The sequence below is a fragment of the Pseudoliparis swirei genome, chromosome 10 (genome assembly GCF_029220125.1).
Source record: "Pseudoliparis swirei isolate HS2019 ecotype Mariana Trench chromosome 10, NWPU_hadal_v1, whole genome shotgun sequence".
Classification (NCBI taxonomy): domain Eukaryota; kingdom Metazoa; phylum Chordata; class Actinopteri; order Perciformes; family Liparidae; genus Pseudoliparis; species Pseudoliparis swirei.
In genome coordinates, this window is record NC_079397.1 from 8,285,443 (window position 1) to 8,305,813 (window position 20,371).

General features: G+C 43.4%; 1 protein-coding gene across 2 annotated transcripts in view; it reads right to left on the minus strand.

Annotated features, from left to right (window-relative positions):
* The window catches only part of scube1 (signal peptide, CUB domain, EGF-like 1), a 106,484-nt gene that overhangs the window by 47,087 nt on the left and 39,026 nt on the right, over positions 1-20,371 (minus strand). The gene's annotated exons all lie outside the window — the stretch shown is intronic.

Sequence of the window (20,371 nt, forward strand, 5' to 3'; positions counted from 1 at the left end):
GGACACAGGAGAGAGAGCTGAGGAAACTTGGTCTGATTGTAGAGACAACATCATCATCTCCACTGTCGCACTGAGGTCATGACAAGTAGAAAAGGGCTTCACATATACATATATAACATTATAACATTATCAAACAGCACACCAACTACAATATTAGTGTTGACTCCTGATTGGTGTAGGGGCATATTTGAAAACGAAACAAAAACTAGAATGGGCACTCGGTAGAGCGCATACCTTCGCATATCACAAGATTGGGCATTGCATTATGAACATTTTGGCATTAGTTGCATGCCAATTGGATAAAAATTGACCGTGCTATGGTAAAAAGAAGATTGTGACCTTTCCATGACCTTGACCTTTGACCCGATTGATCCCAAAATCTAATCAAATGGTCCCCGGATAATAACCAATCATCCCACCAAATTTCATGCGATTTGGTTTTAAACTTTTTTTGTTATGCAAGGAACACGCATACAAATAAATAAATAAATAAATAGATAAATACACGGCGATCAAAACATAACCTTCCGCATTTTCAATGCGAAGGTAATAGTGTCACGTGGGATTGGCCTCCGCCCCGCCCCTTTAGTAGACTAACGACAGTTGACGGGTCTATTAACTGCATTGGGAGACGTCTCCATACATTAGTTGGAGACCTTCTTATGTCACCACCACAGGCCAAACACATGTATCACCATCGTTCCTTAATGCGTTGAGCCAATGCAGCAACACTCTGTGTGTCTCACTTTATTCCTCTTTTACAAAGGCCCATTATTCCCAACATGTAGTGATCACTATAGTCTGTCACTACGTACATGTCACCAATCCAACGCTTCTGATCGTCCCCTTCCTACTTGTCTGAACCCTCCATCCCTCCATTCCTTTATTCCGTCACCCAAGCTTGTCTGATTTGTGATCTGTGGAACACACTGTGGCAATAATGTCTGAAATAAGCCAGCATTTAAATCTTCATCAGCTGGGGGAGGAAACAAGGAGGCGGAGGGGCCAGTGCTCTCCGGAGAGGCGAGCGGGGAGGAAGAAGCCGGCCAAAGATATCACCGAGCTCTGGGAAGAACTGGGGACGTTTGTTTGTGGGCGGATATCCATCCGACACGGAGCAATCGTATAGCTCCACTTGCAAAAGATGTTCCTTTCACAAAGCATGTGCATTGTTTGTGTTTACAACTGATCTTTATTACACTGTTCAAAGTCTTGGATCAAACTCCTATCTTGTTCAGTGCCATTCAGCGTCTGATACCAAGGCACCACTGTGTATGCATATAAAAGACACTACTGACTCTCCGTCTCTATGGTACCCGTGAGGGTCATGGTTCGAAGAAGAGGGCCAACTACCGAGGCCTATTTGAGAAGGGTTTGTCAAGATGTTTTGTATTATTTTGTTATTACCATTCTTCAATTCGAATAGCTGCTCCATGATGTGAACCTTGTGGGAACACCTTGCTCCTCATGTGACCGCACAGCATCAACGAACCTCTTATATCATAAGAAAGATTTGGTGCAATAGTCAGGAATGTGATTTGGTACTTTAGTCAGGAATGTGATTTGGTGCAATAGTCAGGAATGTGATTTGGTACTTTAGTCAGGAATGTGATTTGGTGCAATAGTCAGGAATGTGATTTGGTGCAATAGTCAGGAATGTGATTTGGTACTATATTCCATCCTGATACTGTGACCAAACGAAAATGACATCTTAAAAACCAATCAAGCCAGATCTAAGTTATTTAACCCTTGTGTTGCCTTAGGGTCAATTTGACCCGAATCAATATTACACCCTCGTGTCGCTTTAGGATTAATTTGACCCCATTCAATGTTTAATGTCGGTGTTCATTCGGTAGTCAACAAACAAACATAAAGTGCCTCACACTTAAACTTGGAAAACAATATTAATTCTAATAATTTTCTGGAGGTTTTAATTGCTGGCATCAAATTCAACCCAAAGGGTAAAATATGTTAGTAAATATAAAGGTAACAGGAGGGTGAAACATTGAATCGGGTCAAAATGACCCTAAGGCGACAGGAGGGTTAAATATTTAATCGGGTCAAAATGACCCTAAGGCGACAGGAGGGTTACAAATGCTTAACAGGTATAATTTGCAACAAGGTAGAGACAAAAAAATAATCCCTCTCAATCACCACAACAAGTGTGTGCTACCTACTTCACTCGAGCTCAGTCAGATATGAGGTTGTTACGTCACTGAGTGTGCTGTATGTGCTCCAGAGTTCCCTCTGCTCCTCTCTGTCATCTTTTCAAGCGGTGTGCAGAGGTGTGTCTCTCTTTATTCTGCTTCAGAGCGTAAACGCTGTGAAACAATCGGTGTGTAACACATCCTGGACACATCCTCACAAATGCCGGTCGCTCTCTTCATTCACATGAAGCACCACGCAGAAGATTTAAGCCCCAATAAGTAGAAAGTATTTAAAATTCAGAGAATAAAAGGTTAGTGCGCAAATGTATAAAAAGGAAAAAAGGAACCAATGGCAGATCAGAACATACCGTATTTGGTTCATTGTGGGTGAGGGGGATATTCTGAGAAAAAAAGTCACGAGATTAAAGCTGTAATTATTTCTTTTTTTAGGGAAAAAAAAAGAATGAGAGGTATTGTTTTGTTTTGTCAAATAATTACATGGCTTACTTTTTAAAGGTTGGCTCAGATTTATCATCCCATATATTATGCCAGCAGTGGATGACCTGATTAAATTGTACTTTGCATTGGGGTTTAGCAACCAGAAAGTACTCTTCTTTAATCCCTGACAGTTTTCTCTCTGAATATTACACCCTCCCTCGGCTCTATAAAGTCTTTTTTCTTTTACCTGCAATGTAACAATGTGTAGAAATTGGCCGTTGTAGGTAAGAGATGTATGTGATTCTCATTATTTCTGCATCTTTACTCCTCCGGATTTCCAAACCTCATCTCGATATGGTCCAAAGAAATAACCCTTCCCCGGTCACCATGGTGAATAAGGTCCCTTTATGGGGCCCGAGAGCGCTTCAAGTACCTCCTTCGGGTGCCATTCGTTCAAGAGAGTCCTCTTAACAAAGACAAAGTCTTCTCTGAAGCGCTGTACACTCTCAACGGGACCATTCCATCAAAGTCCCAAACCAATGTAGCCAAAAGGAAAATGTGCTATATGATTAACAAAAGATCAAACCCAATCCGCCCCTCTGTTCAGCGTTATATAATTCAGACAATATATGTCAGATACCATCAGAATGTAGAATGAGTTAAAGTTGGACCCTGAGCTACCCAGAAGACCAAAAGAAAACTTTCAACAGTTTGCAAAAGCGTGCGTTGACCTTGTTTGAAAACTAAACTCGTAAGAAAGCCGAGTATCTACAATCAATTTAGACCCGGGAGAAGTCAAATAAACCTGAGGCCTGGGACTCGGCACAATCCAGCCTGAAGCAACAAACACCGCCTGAGGCCTCGAGGCGCTCTGACGCGTTGACTCGTCAGACCTGAAGAACACTCAGCCGGTTTAGCTTAACGTCGGCTGCACATGGCGGGCAGAGACCACGGAGACAAAAGAAGCACATATAGAGGTGACTGACAGGTGATACACAAGAAACTTCCTGGGAGAATTTATGCTGTGAAATATGCGCAGGACTCGACCACTACTGACATGTGACAGACTTTATAGTAAAAAAAATATTCATCCTGTTCAGAAAATCAAATAAATTGAAGGATGAATAAAATAGATTTAGAGCCAAAAGATTTGATGTTTTTACTCATAAACACCAATATAGCCTTGTACATAATCAACCGGAGCACCACTACGATACGTTGTGAAATGAATATTAATTTAGATTTGGAGGCCACCAGACAGTCATGAGCAGAACCTTTTTAGAAAAGGCTAGTCAGTGGAGGTGGGTTCCCCTCTCTCCTTTGTCCCTCTTGGCTCCCTTACGGTCAAGATGGGTACGATTTAATTCATGTATATGGAGCATCGTATGGAACACATGACCTCCTCACATATTCAGGTAAGATGAATCCAATTCCAAGCTTTTTAAAAACTGTGTTTTGTCAGTTTCACATAGAAAGACACTAAAACATTTTTTTTAACATTTTGACTGATCAATAATTACTTTGCAAAGACTCCCATTCATTTGAATACTGTGTCAGTTTTAAATGTGTTTTTTATTTATTATGATTATGAATGATATTGTTTTTGGTTCAACACTTTGTATTACATATTTTGTTGCATGATGAGGCTAATAAAATGTCTGTTAATAGATTGTCCTGAAAGGAACTGAAATGATTGGACCCGGTCCGCTCGGCCGTAAAGTATTTGTGATCTGAGGCGTTTTAGCTCTGGAGTACAAACATGTGTAAAGAGGTGGTGTTTGTGAAGGTATAGAGAAGGTTGAGAGAAGGTAAAGAGACGGTAAAGAAATGGTAGAAAGAAGGTTTGAGAGAAGGTAAAGAGACGGTAGAGAAACGGTAGAAAGAAGGTTTGAGAGAAGGTAAAGAGACGGTAGAGAAACGGTAGAAAGAAGGTTTGAGAGAAGGTTGACGTTCCTTCCTTCCAGCTCGGCGTGGAGCTGTTTGGATTGGGGAGGTCAGCCGGTTCTCTCACCGGGAGCCCCAGCAGGTCCAGATAAAACACAGAGACCGTCTTCAGGGTCCAGCCAGAGCCCTGAGGACACTGCCTCACACACAGTTTCTCCTCTGTCTCTTTTATTATCCTCCTGTCTTTCTCTCTCTCTCTGCCTTCCTTCATCCATCTCTCCACACATCTCTCTCTCTCCCTTTCAGGAACTCTGCCTCCAGACGAGGTCCAAGCATATCACAGCCATGTTATTACAACCCGACTCTTGCAGCGTTTACGCCCCAAAGCCCCGAAAGTCTGGCTGGCAGAGGATAATTCTGAAAGGAATAAAGAGACGGATAGAGAGAAAGTGAAGAAAGAGAAGAGGAATGTGGAAGAGAAAGGTAGACGGAGAGAGAGATGGAGACAGAAGAGGATAATTTAGAGCCTCTCCTCTCATTTCCCTGTGAGGCTGATGAGGAATGAGGTCTCACAGCCTGATCTCCTCACCGGGGAGACGCAGACACATATTTCACAATTTCAATCAACTGTGAAGAACGTGTGATGTTAACTTTTTTGCAACGCTGGAAATTTAGAATTTAGAATTCCAAAATACACACAAGTGGATATAACAGGCGTAGTTATGTTGTTTTTCATGTACTCTTGACTCGCGTTAACATTAACCTCACACCTCCCGTGTGAAATGATGGTCATTTACATTTCAATGCTGCCATGCCGACACGTTTAATGTACACACACCTGCTGTGATGAAAACACAACACTTCACGTGCACAGCGCACGTGATTATGCGAATTCAATACATCACGCCAAAATTGCAGCCACACCCATTTAGACATCAGAATCGAGCAAAGGAATTTACACAAGTCTCAAAGTAGCAGGAGGGGGCGTGGCTTAGATAAAGTTCAATCGAGTGGACGCCGCGATGTTCCTTCATCTGCTGACCCAGAGACGTGGTACAGGTCTGAGAAGGCCCGAAAACAGAGACGACAGAAGGAAAGAATGAAAGAATGACAGAAGGAAAGATGTAAAGAAGGACAGAAAAAAAGAACGAAAGAAGGTTCTTGGAAAGAAGGAAGGAAGGAAAAAAGGACAGAAGGAAAGAAGAAAAGAAGGACACTGAACTAACACTAAAGAGAGCATCTGTGTGTGTTCATATGATATGTGTGTTTTGTGTGTTATGTGTGTGAACGCCAGCTAATGACGCACACATGTACGAATAGCCACACATAAATAAGGCCACTTAAAAGCCCTATTTTAGAATAAGCTTTTAATTGGGCGTGAGGCGCTCCATCAAACAGGTAGTATTTATATGGCTGCTTCCTCTGGAAAGAACAACACAGGAACGTCACTGTGATGTCGCCGTGATGTCACCGTGATGTCACTGTGATGTCACTGATGAGCAGCGACCAACCTGCTGCTGAAGACATCGCTGTGTCTGCCCCTCTGAACGTCTCTGAGATGCTGGTATTTAAATCTGACGTCCAGTGTCATGTTAAAATGTCCAAAGCATCATGGGACGGCGACGTTTTTAAACCTACGGGACTGAACCACACCGAGGAAATGACGCTGCAACAAGCGGTTCTGAATTAAAGACTTAACCAAATAGTAAAATATTCTAAGTAAATGAAAAGCCCATCAGACAAGAAACAAGAAGAACAAATGTATCTCACTTTCTCTCTCACTCCCTTTCTCCCTCTATGTCTATCCCTCCCTCCATCTCTCTCTCTTTCCTTTTCTCCCCCTGTCTCTCTCGCTCTCTCTCTTCTTGGCTGCATTTAAATAAGGACATACAGTAACTTTCCCCAATCTATTCTTCAAACAAACACACACACACACACACACACACACACACACACACACACACACACACACTTTCTCTTCCTGCAAGTCACTCCACTATCTCTGTGCATTGTAGCATCAATAGGTGACTGTCGTGTTAAGTCCTGAGTATTGTATTATATTATTATTATTATAGATATTATGACACAGGGCTGGATGTGGTGACACTCGGAGGGGAACCAATCAGAGCCCTAGACCGGCCCAGTGGGTCCTGTTGTTGTTCCAGAGCAAACACAACTCACGGCTGTGAAGGACCTAAAATACCGTATTTACTTTCCGCTTCAGCGAATCCCCCCAAAAAACCAATGCAATATCAGAGCGTGGGGGGCGAGTAGTAAAACCCCCTTTGGGGACTGGAAGCAACCGGGTGTATGGGAAATGTAGTCCTAATTTAAAGGAACACTAACAACTGCTACCAAACAGCTTCTCTCCTTTTAATGACAGTAACTTTGAAGAGCTCAAGTTAAACTACCTGGAACTTAAATAAAATAAATCTCATTGGTTTAAAAGATGGAGCGGAAATATTTGACCTTACCTTTCATATTCTTTACATCAATAGAGCGATAGAAGACTATTGGTCTACTGTTGGTATTTCTTTAAATGTGCTTAATTCAAAATTCAAAGCATTTCAATTGCCTCCACGTGGCTCTTATTACTGAGGGACGAGGGCAGAATGCCACCATGGAGGAATATAGTTGAAGACATTTAACTTTAACATTAAGGGGAAGAGTGTTCCTAGAACAATGAGGTCTAGGTTGAGGAACACTGAAGGTACCCTTTAAGGCCATCTTTAACACTCAATACGGTTTGTCCGACTGAGCCACCTGCTCAGTCGGACAAACCGTATCGAGTGCAATGTTAGTCAGCCATGTTAGTACGCCAATGTAGACTGTGAGCGTACACAGCCACCCAAAAGCTACATATTCAGACAATTACTTATTCCATGTATTACCCCGAGCCCCCAGGAAGAGCCCTGGGCTTTGAAGCACATTTAAAAAATTGGCCAAAGAGTGGAATTACAGTTTCCGGGTGGATCTTGTGATGCCCCCATGTGCACATGGCTGGAATACTTTGCCTTAGATACAAGAAATCCTTTTGGATGTCAAACTACCGTTGCTTCATGCGCCGCTGAGCAACATCCATTGAAATTATGACATCCAAGGTCAGCAGTAGAAACTCATACCACCGTGATGGATTGGTGATCTCAATTAAGTTTCAGGTCCCTGGAAGTTGGTTTTCACAATGTACTGAAATGAACGGGCCCCAATGGCTCACTGGACGGTAAGAAATATGTTGAAAACTGAAATGCTTTTTGGAATCCATTCTCTGGCTGTTTGGCTCCTACTATGACGAAAGCATGACACACCCTCTTGATATTCTCACACTAACCCAAACCAATCTCACTGTTCATGCCAACCCCTAACCAAAGTTGTCTGGAAGCGCTGATTATCTGTTGACTCCAACGTGTATCCAGCCTCCAGCAGCATGTGTCTGCTTTAATCATATTTAACGTGCCCACACTGCACCATTGGGTCACGTAAAGTAGGTTTCGTTCGTAGCCAATGAGCTGCACCCCCGGCTCTGGGTCTTCAAACGCTGCAGCGGTGTCAGTCCTTGTGTCCTCGGCCACAACGTCAAAGCATGAAGGCCAAAGAGGAGCCAGAGGTCAGAGTGTTATGTTACTGCAAAATGGCGCTGTGCCAACGGCTGCTTGTTTCAGTAGTGGTGTTTTGCTTTTATTTTATTGTCTTTTTTTGCACTTTTCCTCTCTTTCTCTTTTTCTTTTCTTTCACGTTTGTCTTAGTTACGGTCGGACACTGGACCATAACTACTTTTTTCGATACTTCTACTGTGGCTTTTGTTCACTTTGTCGTGAGTATCGGAGAGCCACAGCAAAACAATGACGGGGACCGTCGTCTATTCGCATGCTCAGCTGATTGCGCTGTGCAGACCGCAGCTCCTGCCTGGAGACAGACCTGTGAGCTACGGAGAAGGGCTCGCGGCTGCAGATCGGGTGTCAAGCGGAGGGCTAAAACGAGGAGATACAAACCCTCGGTACCGTCGATCATAACGGGGAACGTGAGGTCTTTGGCGAATAAGACGGATGAGCTCGGCGCGCTGGTAATGACTGAGAGGATCTTCCGTGAGAGCAGTCTCTTGTGTTTTACTGAGACGTGGCTACACGCGGACTTTCCGGATCACAGCGCGTCCGTGCCCGGCTTCAGGACTGTTCGGGCTGATAGAGACGCTACACAGAGCGGTAAGAAGAGGGGGGGCGGGATCGCTGTTTATGTGAATGAACGGTGGTGCCATCCGGACCATGTGTGCGTGAAGGAGCGCTTCTGTAGCCCGAACATTGAACTGTTGGCCGTGGGGATGCGCCCGTACTATTTGCCGAGAGAGTTCACGTCCGCCATTGTGGTTGTCGTGTACGTGCCACCATCAGCTGACGCTGAGGAAGCTGTGGACACCATCCACTCCACTGTGTCTGCTCTGCTGAATCATCAGCCTGGAGCATTCATGGCTATCACTGGTGACTTTAACCACACCACATTGGATAAAGCTCTGCCAACCTTCCATCAATACATAGACTGCCCAACAAGGAACAATAAAAATCTGGACTTGCTGTATGCTAATACTAAGGACGCATACAGCGCCACTGCCCTTCCCCCCCTCGGCAGGTCTGATCATGACCTGGTCCGGCTGACACCAGGTATGTTCCTCTGGTGAAGAGGCTGCCGGTGACCACCAGGACTGTGAGGAGGTGGTCTCTGGAGGCTAACGACGCTCTACAGGACTGCTTGAGTCAACGGACTGGGATGTGTTGTGTGGACCGCACGGGGAGGACATCAACAGTATGACCGACTGCATCACGGAATACATCAAGTTCTGTGAACACACCACCATCCCATCACGGACTGTGCGCTGCTTCCCCAACAACAAGCCCTGGATCACCAGGGACCTGAAGGCGCTTCTTAACATGAAGAAAGCTGCTTTCAGGTCTGGAGACAGGGATGAGCTGAGGAGAGCCCAGCGCAACCTAAAGGTGAGGGCAAGGACTCCTACAGGAGGAAGCTGGAGGCCAAACTCCAGCTGAACAACACTAAGGAGGTGTGGTCTGGGATGAAGCAGATAACTGGCTTCAAGGTGGGAGGGAGACAGCCAGGGGGCTCCCTGGAGAGGGCCAACGAGCTGAACTGTTTTTCAATAGGTTCAGTTCACAGCCCTCTCCTGTCTCCTCCACACATCACACCTCCCAAACACCTCCCCCTCTGTCCCCCCTGCTGAGCTGCACATCCACCGAGCCCTCAATAACAATGGGCTCCTCCAGCCTCCCCACTCTCTCTGTGACGACTGACCAGGTGAGAAGACAGCTGGAGAAACTACTCCAGCGCAGAGCTGAAGGTCCTGATGGCATCAGCCCCAGGGTCCTAAAGACCTGCGCCACCCAGCTGTCTGGTGTCCTGCAGCGCCTCTTCAACCTCAGCCTGAGGCAGGGGGAGGTCCCGGTGCTGTGGAAGACGTCGTGCCTGGTCCCTGTCCCAAAGAAGTCAGCACCATCTGGCCTCAATGACTACCGACCGGTTGCCCTCACCTCCCATGTGATGAAGGTGCTGGAGAGGCTGGTCTTGGCCCACCTCCGGCCGCAGGTGAAATCATCACTGGACCCTCTGCAATTTGCTTACCAGCCTCATGTGGGAGTGGACGACGCCATCATCTACCTGCTGCAACGAGCTCAGTCGCACCTGGATGGAACCGGTGTCTCTGTGAGAGTCACTTTCTTCGACTTCTCCAGTGCATTTAACACCATCCAGCCACTGCTGCTGAGTGAGAAGCTGCGGGTGGTCGGTGTCGACGCGTCCACCATCTCCTGGATCACTGACTACCTCACAGGCAGACCACAGTTTGTCAGAATGGGGCGTGTGCTGTCTGGAACGGTGGTCAGTGATGTTGGAACCCCACAGGGAACTGTTCTGTCTCCCTTCCTCTTCACCCTGTACACCAGTGACTTCCAGTACAACACGGAGTCATGCCATCTGCAAAAGTACTCTGATGACTCTGCAGTGGTCGGGTGTATTAGGGATGGACGGGAGGAGGAGTACAGGGCAGTGGTGAGTGACTTTGTAAAGTGGGCCGATGAGAACCACCTTCGGCTGAACGTGGCCAAGACCAGAGAGATGGTGGTGGACTTCAGGAGGCGACAGCTCCTCCACCTCTGAGTGTCCTGGGAGTGGACGTGGACATGGTGGAGGAGTACAAGTACCTGGGCGTCTCCATCGACAGCCGACTGAACTGGAAGGCCAACATCAACGCTGTGTACAAGAAGGGGATGAGTCGACTCTTTTCCTGAGAAAGCTTCGATCCTTCAACGTGTGCAGCAAGATGCTGGAGTTATTCTACCAGTCGGTTGTCGCCAGTGTGCTGCACTTTGCCATTGTCTGCTGGGGGAGCAGCATCGGAGCCGGTGACACCAGCCGTCTTAACAAACTGGTTAGGAAGGCTGGCTCCATCATCGGCTGCCAGCTGGAGCACCTGGAACAGGTGGTGGAGAGGAGGACGTTGAAGAAACTTGTGTCCATATTGGACAACCCGGACCACCCTCTCCACCACCTCCTACAGGGACAGAGGAGTACTTTCTCCAGACGTCTCCTCACGCTCCGCTGCCACAAGGACAGATACAGGAGAACATTCCTGCCGGCTATGAGGCTCTACAACAGATCACCTCTTGCCAGATCATAGTGCAATAACTACAACAATAACTGAATACTTACACTATGTTGATCTGCACTTCACACATCTCATTTGTTTGCACTACACACATACACACATTTCATTTCATTTGCTCTGCACTCATACACACACTTTGCTTTTTGCACTCTGTCTATATTTAATATTTTGTGTATTTGATTTGTCAGTGTTGTTGTGTGTTGTGTATGCATGTGTGTTGTATATTTACATATATATTTTGTTTGTATTTTACTTTTATTTTACTTGTATACTTCTATATCTTTCATCCCTGTTTCTTATATTTTGTGTTTTGTTTTTACTCTTGTGTGTTGCTGCTACTGTCACGACAAATTTCCCCTTGGGGATTAATAAAGTATATATCTATCTATCTATCTATCTAACAGAGTCCAGCTGTGACGTTAGAGAGAGGAAATAACTTATTGTGTGTGTGTGTGTGCGTGTGTGTGTGTCAGACTTGTCCTGGCTGGAGGCAGATGTTAGTTTCCTCTAAAAGGCTGGGAAATGATGACACAGGAGCATGTGTGTGTGTGTGTGTGTGTGTGTGTCCACTCCCGTGTTTGCTTCTGAGCAGCCGCTCCAGGTCAGCTGCCACGCCCACATATGAAACATTCCCACTGACCACAGACCAGCTCTAGCCTACAAATATAGCGGAGGGGGGGGGGGATCCCACCTTCCGCTCACAGGTAAATAACTTGTCTTTACCTCAAAGACAGAGAGAGAGAGAGAGAGAGAGAGCGCTCTATTTTAAGAGCTTGTTTTTTAAGTTAAAATCACATGCGAGGATAATATTTAAATAAAGTATTTATAAAATTAGTCTCTTTCAGCACCTCGTGCATGATGACCTAGACTAGTGTGTGTGTGTGATAGACTTGTTCCGGCTGGAGGGAGATGTTAGTTTCCTGTAAAAGGCTGGAAAATGATGAGACAGGAGGACGTGTGTGTGTGTGTGTGAGTGTGTGTGTGCGGGCGTGCGTGCGTGTGTTTCGAGGACAGTTCATGCCGAGGCCTGGTTGTATGTAGAAGAAGACCCCACAGTCACGCTGACAAGTCACAACACACACAGACACACACACACACAAACACACAAACACATCAGGATTTCACCTCCAAACACCAGGACATTTGGAGTGGGGGTGGGGTGGGGAGGGGACACACATTGCAGGATCATACTGGCTCCATTCACTCACTGCATGCTGTATATTTCCCAGAAGTCTGATACACTTTATTGATCACTTTATTGATCCCTTTATTGATCACCTTTAGGTCAAACTGAACACCTTTTTAATCCCCTTTCCAAGCAGTTTCCGGGCGTTTTTTCTCTCTACTGTCAATATAAAAAAAGCACACATATGGCTGGAAGATAACTCAAACATGTCTGTTGTGCATGAATAACATTGAGAATATCAAAAATCAATTAAAGATTCTTTGATCATTTATTTAAGTGTTGCCAATGTTGTAAAACAGCTTCTCACAGCCCCTCCTCTCCTCTTGGTGCTCAGCACTCTGAAGTTCATTCATCATTCAGTGGATTGTTTTCTTCTATCAATCATGGCTTCCTCGTGTTGCTGAGGAGCTGGGAAGTTATTGTGTTTTATAGGATCTGGTTAAAGATTTTAGATGAGACAAGAAGAAGAAAATGTTGTTGATGAAATATCGATTTGACAATTTGACGGGTTCGTTTTAGCTGCTTTTTCTGACTGAAGCATTCGTTGCACATGATGCATTCAAGGGCTGATGGAATACAACAGCGTAAGAAGTAGAATTTCTTTATTGACCTTTAATAATGAGTATTGTTAAAGCTGCTTGAGGGTCCCATCGTCACTGAGTTCAAGAAAGGGTTCCATATGAAAAAAGGGATGTTCATATTGATATTGTAGTATTAAACATAGTACAATTAAATGAAAGAAGATATTGTTGGCTACATAATAATAATTATAGTAGCTCATAATCAAAACTTGTGCGCTGCAATTTATCCCTTTTTTAAAATCAACAAAAACCTCATTCCTTTGTTCTTTTCTCAAAGATAACAGGACCGTTTCCATAGTCATAGTTTGCAGATTAACACATACTCAACTCAAGTTTCATTACGTGGTTAACTCACGTGAGTTTACTCGCTTGACCATTTGTTGCTTTTCGCTTCACTCGCGCAAGAGGCTTTACTGCGTGGAAACCATTATCATTTCCTTCATCCGCCATGGAAGAAATAACCACTAGTTCTGCTTTATACTTGTTCAGGACATCCCACAAACGTTGGAACATCTAACGTCCTAGTGTTTGGGTTCATAACATTAATATATATATATATATATATACTTATACATAACATCACCCGTAGACTTTCACCGACTACGTCTGAATAACTTTTGCTTCCAGCGCCATTAGAGCAGCAGCAGGTAGATTCACCAACAGCGTAGCGTCTCAACGCCAATTGGCTTTCGCAACTCGGCGTCGGGCGAATCCTTCGCCAAAGTTTAAATATTTAAACTTGAGACTATATTTGCAACGCGAAAGAGCGTCCAATGCCCAAGAGCGTCCATTGTACCGCCCTGGTGAAAATGTGCGTCTATCGCAACAACTCACGTCTGTACGTTGACTTTGCTTATGTATATGTATGGGACAGTTTTATAAGGTTATGTCATGTTATGTTTCCACAGTTTTACAAAATCAAGATTCACACTAAAAAACCTAAACTCTACTATGATGAGACAACTAAATCACAGGTGTGGCTTCTTTTCATTAAGTCCAACTAAACCATATCTTTTGGTTGTAGGGCCTCTTTACATTGTGGCTACAGAATAACTCCTCTAATGACTTTTAGGCCTTCTTGAATAACGACTGCTGAGCCTTTACAGTATCTGTACGGACTCGGGGTGTGTGACAGCTGAAGTGTCTCTGGCTTTTGATGGTGTGTGTAATTAATGATGATAACAGCCAGGTAGACAGAGCTCCCTGTACTTAAGAGGTCCCACATGCCCCCCGGCCGTCATCTCAAGAGCTGCACCGTACCTCCAACTTCCTGCTTTGGTTTGTTTAAAGTGAGAATTCCTCCGTGTACACGAATACATGTCTGTGTGAGTGTGTGTGTGTGTGTGCGTGTGTGTGTGTGTCGGCTTCCTCTACTCACACAACTCCAAATAAACGCGTGTGGCTTCCATTGGTTTGTCCCTCTTTGTTTATTTTTTTCTTTCTATCCACTCAACGTTCACGCCCCCCCCATCCCCGTCCCTCATCCCGTGCTCCCACAATGCATTGCTCTTTTGCCTTCACTCTCTCTCAACACACAGCACACTATATACAGATATCATGTGTGAGCTATGAGATCATGTGACTTTATGTGCTGCCGTTTAGCATCGATTTAAAATATATGGAGATATATATAGAAAGATTCATCATGAAATATTGTCTTCATAGAGACATGAAACCTGACGAATACAGTATGATAATAAATGCTTTAAAGTATATCTCGGTATATTGTCCTGCATTATAGTATGGTATAAACCATATATTAAATATTCATAAACTGCTTATGAATCTGTATAAGTGAAGTGTTACTGAATTAGGATACCAATGGGAGTATAATGTCATCGTATTAGTGATACAATACAAGAGTGATCACAAGGTATGACTTATGATGAAATATCATAAATCAAATGCAAAGAAAAGACTTCTTCCTATTATTTTCCAAATTACCTACAAAAAGATAAACATTCTTTGGCTCCAGTTGTGATGTATTAGATTTTCACGGTTATCGTGGCCAAAAGATTTCACAATAACGATATTATGTATTTGAAAACAAGAATAACGCCATCAGTCAAATTCATCTTTATTTATTGTGAGTTTTGTCTGTAACCATGACTACGTACTAAATGAGCTAAGAGGCGCTGGATCATTTAAAACAATATTGTGTATTAGGGCTCCACATTTTGATCTGATACAAGTAGGAATAGCAAAAGGCAAAACATGGACCCAAAATTAAATATATATTTGATAATTGATGCATTCGTGAAATGGAAATATTACTGGTGAGATAACTCTATTTCAGATATCATAGCAGTGTGGGTGGCGGGGCCTCCTGGTAGCTTTGGGCTGGATCTTCAATATGTGACATCAAGTGTAACATTTACATTATTAAACTATATTAAGTTTCGTAATTACTAAAAATATAAGATGACTACATATGGCAACCACTTGTAAAAGTAAGTGTGAAAGCTTTTGTGTTATTATATTGATATCAATAAGGTTATCATAGTACTGTCATTATATTGTGATACCCCAAAGCTTCTCTAAGGTGAATATTGGCTGCTTTTCTTTTTCATATGTGTCTATAAATGGAATACCCTCAGGTTTCCTGGATAAAACCAGGAATCTGAAGAGACTTTTGGTATTTCTTTTTTACAATTGAATAAATAGAGTAATCAATAAAGAATTCTCCAGATTAAACACGTCATTAAAATAGTTATTCTCAGCCTTAAAGGTACGAGAGTTAATGGCTACAAACTCTGTCCATTACCTCCTATTAACTACAAACTCTGTCCATTACCTCCTGTTAACTGTAAACTCTGTCCATTACCTCCTGTTAACTGACTTTTGGTATTTCTTTTTTACAGTTGAATAAATAGAGTAATCAATAAAGAATTCTCCAGATTAAACCTCCTGTTAACTGTAAACTCTGTCCACTACCTCCTGCAAACTGTAAACTCTGTCCACTACCTCCTATTAACTACAAACTCTGTCCATTACCTCCTGCTAACTGTAAACTCTGTCCACTACCTCCAATAACTACAAACTCTGTCCACTACCTCCTGCTAACTGTAAACTCTGTCCACTACCTCCTATTAACTACAAACTCTGTCCACTACCTCCTGTTAACTGTAAACTCTGTCCACTACCTCCTGCTAACTGTAAACTCTGTCCACTACCTCCTATTAACTACAAACTCTGTCCACTACCTCCTGCTAACTGTAAACTCTGTCCACTACCTCCTATTAACTACAAACTCTGTCCACTACCTCCTATTAACTACAAACTCTGTCCACTACCTCCTGTTAACTACAAACTCTGTCCACTACCTCCTGCATCAAGCCTTCCAGGAGCTGGAGCCATGCTCATATTCAGACGTTTCCACAGCGGTAAGATTCTTGATAAATAGTTTGTTGGTTTCATCTTCTTGCCCACCATCGTCCTGCTCCACAGTTCACAGAGACTCCTGCGACCAAAAGTTCTCTTGGAGCGCCAGGCATGAGGAGATGGTGTTTAAAATTCCCCGCTTACTGCCAACTCCCAACTTTTTTGCCAGGAAATTGGTGCTGAGCTCACAGAAGAATTTACAAGCGTATTGTTTTTCGCTCCGTTTTGGCGGGGGCCACGTTGGTTTAAAAAGCACAATTAATAAATCAGACGGAACCGGTCGACTTGCAGGAAATCATTTGATATCTAATACGGCAACCGGTCAAACCGCTGCACTGTTGCTGCAAATCACACGCGAGAGTTTCTTTCAATGAGACGTTTGCCGTTTTACATTTTATAATATTTATGGAACACAGTCGGAACACATTTATATCCCTTCTCAGGTAACCCAAGACCTTCACTGACAAGCCAGATTCTCCATTTTAGAGATCCTCTAAATTTCCCAAACTGGAAGCGATCTTCTCCGTTCTACATGTGAGCCATACCTGACCCATGTGGTCATTTCCCTCCCACATCACGACTGATGTAAGAGCTGAGATGGGGAGCTTTCAGGCCAGAGTCTTCCAGGACCTCGCCTGGATGTGCTTCAGACAGAGTGGAAACACACCACAATGGAACAAACAATTGTTGCTAGGCTATATTACCCTCCAAGCGAGTGTCAAGGAAGTAATGAGCCGTGAGTGGACACTTACCATACGCAGAGCAACCTTCTCACAGACAAAACGGTTGCGTGAGAGATCATTTGTATCTACCAGACTATAATTTGAGAAGCTTGTCGTTTCCAAAAATCCCTGTTGCAGTTATCGTAAATATGGCCCGTCACGAGGAGATTAAAAGCAGACGATCTCTGGTTATCAAAAAAGACTTAGCTTCATCAACTGTGTTGTAAAGGTCGACACCGGTTGGAGATGAACGTGATGATGAGGTTGACCCACATCGGGAAAAGATGTGTAGTCAACACCACCGTAACAAACACAATGTCAAGAACACATTTACAAGAACCAGCCATCTGATTGGATAAAAGCTCCAGTTAAAATAAATTAGACTGGAGCAGCGCTGCCGGATGGAAGCAGAGCAACAGAGGAAGACAATAGTGCAATAAGAAAATAAAAAATTAAGAAAACATATATATTTTTAAAAAAGAAGATAAAATAGCTTTAACTTTGTAAGTATGTTTAGGCCTTCAGAGAAGGCTTAGAAGGCCCTCACGGTCCACCACTGCCCTCAAGGGACTTGCACCTCAATGACATGAGTATTTACTTTGCCTCTAACTTAAAGACTTGTGATTTGACTTGGTGTTGCCCCTAAAATACTTGACAATTAACTTTGACTTTAGCTCAAAGACATTGGCGTAGACTTGGACTTTGCCTCTCAAATATATGAGAGTTAAATTGAAGTTTAACTAAAAGACTTGAGATTTACCCGTCAAAGACTTGAGATTTGAATTAGACTCAAGCTCAATGACTTGAGACTTGACTCAAGCTCAATAACTTGAGACTTGGCTCTTGCTTAAAGACTTGAGACTTGACCCGAGCTCAAAGACTAAAGTCAGAGTCTAGCTCAAGGACTTCCGACTTGACCCAAGCTCAATGACTTGAGACTTGGCTCTTACTCAAAGACTTCATTTAGACTCTAGCTCAAAAACTTGAGACTTGACTCAAGCGCAATGACTTGAGACTTGACTTGAGCCCAAAGACATGAGACTTGACTTAGACTTGAGCTAAAAGACTTGACTCTAGGTCAAAGACTTGAGAGTTGACTCAAGCTCAAAGACTTGATTTAGACTCTAGCTCAAAGACTTGAGACTTAACACCAGTTCCAAGACTTGGGACTCGGCTCTTGCTCAATGACTTGATTTAGACTCTAGCTCAAAGATTTGAGACTTACCTAGAGCTCAAAGACTTACGACTTGACTTAGATTCCAGCTCAAAGACTTGAGACTTGACTTAGACTGAGGCTCAAAGACTTGAGACTAGACTTTTGCTCAATGACTTGATTTAGACTCTAGCTCAAAGATTTGAGACTTACCTTGAGCTCAAAGACTTACGACTTGACTTAGATTCCAGCTCAAAGAATTGAGACTTGGCTTAGACTCCGGCTCAAAAACTTGAGACTTTCCTGAGACTCCGGCTCAAAGACTTGAGACTAGACTCTTGCTTAATTACTTGATTCAGACTCTAGCTCAAAGATTTGAGACTTAACTTGAGCTCAAAGACTTACTGTCACGACCCGGAGTTTGTGTCTTCTTCTTCTTCTTTTTAAATGTTTAGGCGGATGGCATCCAGTGAACGGTGCATTTCCGCCACCTACTGTAGTGGAGTGTGGACCAGATTACCCTATCCCCTTACAAAACCAAACAAACAAAACCAAACCCAACAAAATACCCACAAAACAAAATCAATAAAACAAACAAAACAAAAGGGAGATTCAAAAATGTCAGTGCTTTAGATTCTATTGCTTAATCCTGTTTCTTTCAAATATTGTAATACCTGTCATGCCCCCAATTTTAACGCATCTGTTAGATTTAGTTCCTCCACTCCCAGCTTCCTCTTCAACATGTGTCGCTCAAGCGTGTATTTCTGACAATGACAAATTACATGTTCTACAGATTCTGGTACTTGACAGTGCTCACATAGTCCTGTTGGGTGTTTATTTACTAGATGCATTGTTTTGTTCAGCCTTTTGTGCCCAATCCTCAGTCTGGTTACTATGTGTTCTTCTGCTGTGCTTCTTCTAGCTGGCCTCCCTTTGCCAACTTCCCTCTGCACAGCATACATATGTCTTCCTGTTTCCCCTACATCCCAACTATGCTGCCATTCCTTAATAATGTTTCTTTTGATAATTGTTTTAACTTCTGCTTTGCTGTGTAAAATGTCCATCTTGTTCTGCCTTTCTAACGCTTGTTTTGCTAGTGTATCTGCTCTTTCGTTTCCTTGCACCCCCCTGTGTGCTGGTACCCACATAAATGCTGCGACAATACCCATATTTTTAAAACGGAACAGTGTTTCATATATTTCATTAATTAAATCCTGCCTGCTATGTGAAGTGAATGATTGTAATGAGAATAGTGTTGAACTAGAGTCTGAACAGACAATGACTTTTTCGACCCGAACCTCCTCTACCCACTGCAGTGCTGTTAAAATGGCCAACGTCTCCACTGTATACACAGACAGATGCTCTGAGGTTCTCTTTTTAACTTCATATCTTAAGGACGGTATGGTGACTGCAAACCCAGTTCTCCCTGTATCAGGGTCTTTTGATCCGTCTGTAAATGCTGGAATAAATGATAAGTATGTCGTCTCCAGTCTATCCTCCACCATTCCTGCCACGTTATTATTGTCTTTAAATGCTTGGTCTTTGTCTAAAAAATAAAGATCAACTGACACTGAGGGAAAGAGCCATGGTGGTGTAATTGATAGCGGTATTGCAGGGGTGAATGTTATCTGATCCAATGACATATCTTTGGCTAATTTTTCACTGCTCCATGCGAAACACTCCTGCTTGGCCCCGTCTCTTTCCCAACATGGCAGAAGTACTTTTTTTGTTGGATGATTTTCTCTAGAATGCCCTTGCAGGTTGGCCCAGTAATTTATAGTTAGGAGCTTGCGTCTCAAATGCAGCGGCATTTCACCCATCTCCACCTGCAGAGCAGCCACAGGGCTTGTCTTAAAAGCACCACAACACAGTCTCAGAGCTTGGGATTGCAACACTTCCAGCTTCTTTAGTGAAGTTTTTGCAGCTGATCCAAATACGACACAGCCGTAATCAAGGACTGACCTCATCAGAGCGATATCAATATTTTTAATCGCAGCCCTGCTGGCTCCCCATTCTGACCCTGTTAGACACCTCATTACATTTAGAATCGTTTTACATTTCTTTACTATCCTCTGAATATGCTCATTCCATGTTAATTTATCATCAAGCCACACACCAAGGAACCTAAAAACTCTCACTTGTTCAATCTTTTGTCCGCACATCTTTATCTGAGCATCAACTCCTCTTTTCCTAGTAAACATGATTTTCCCCA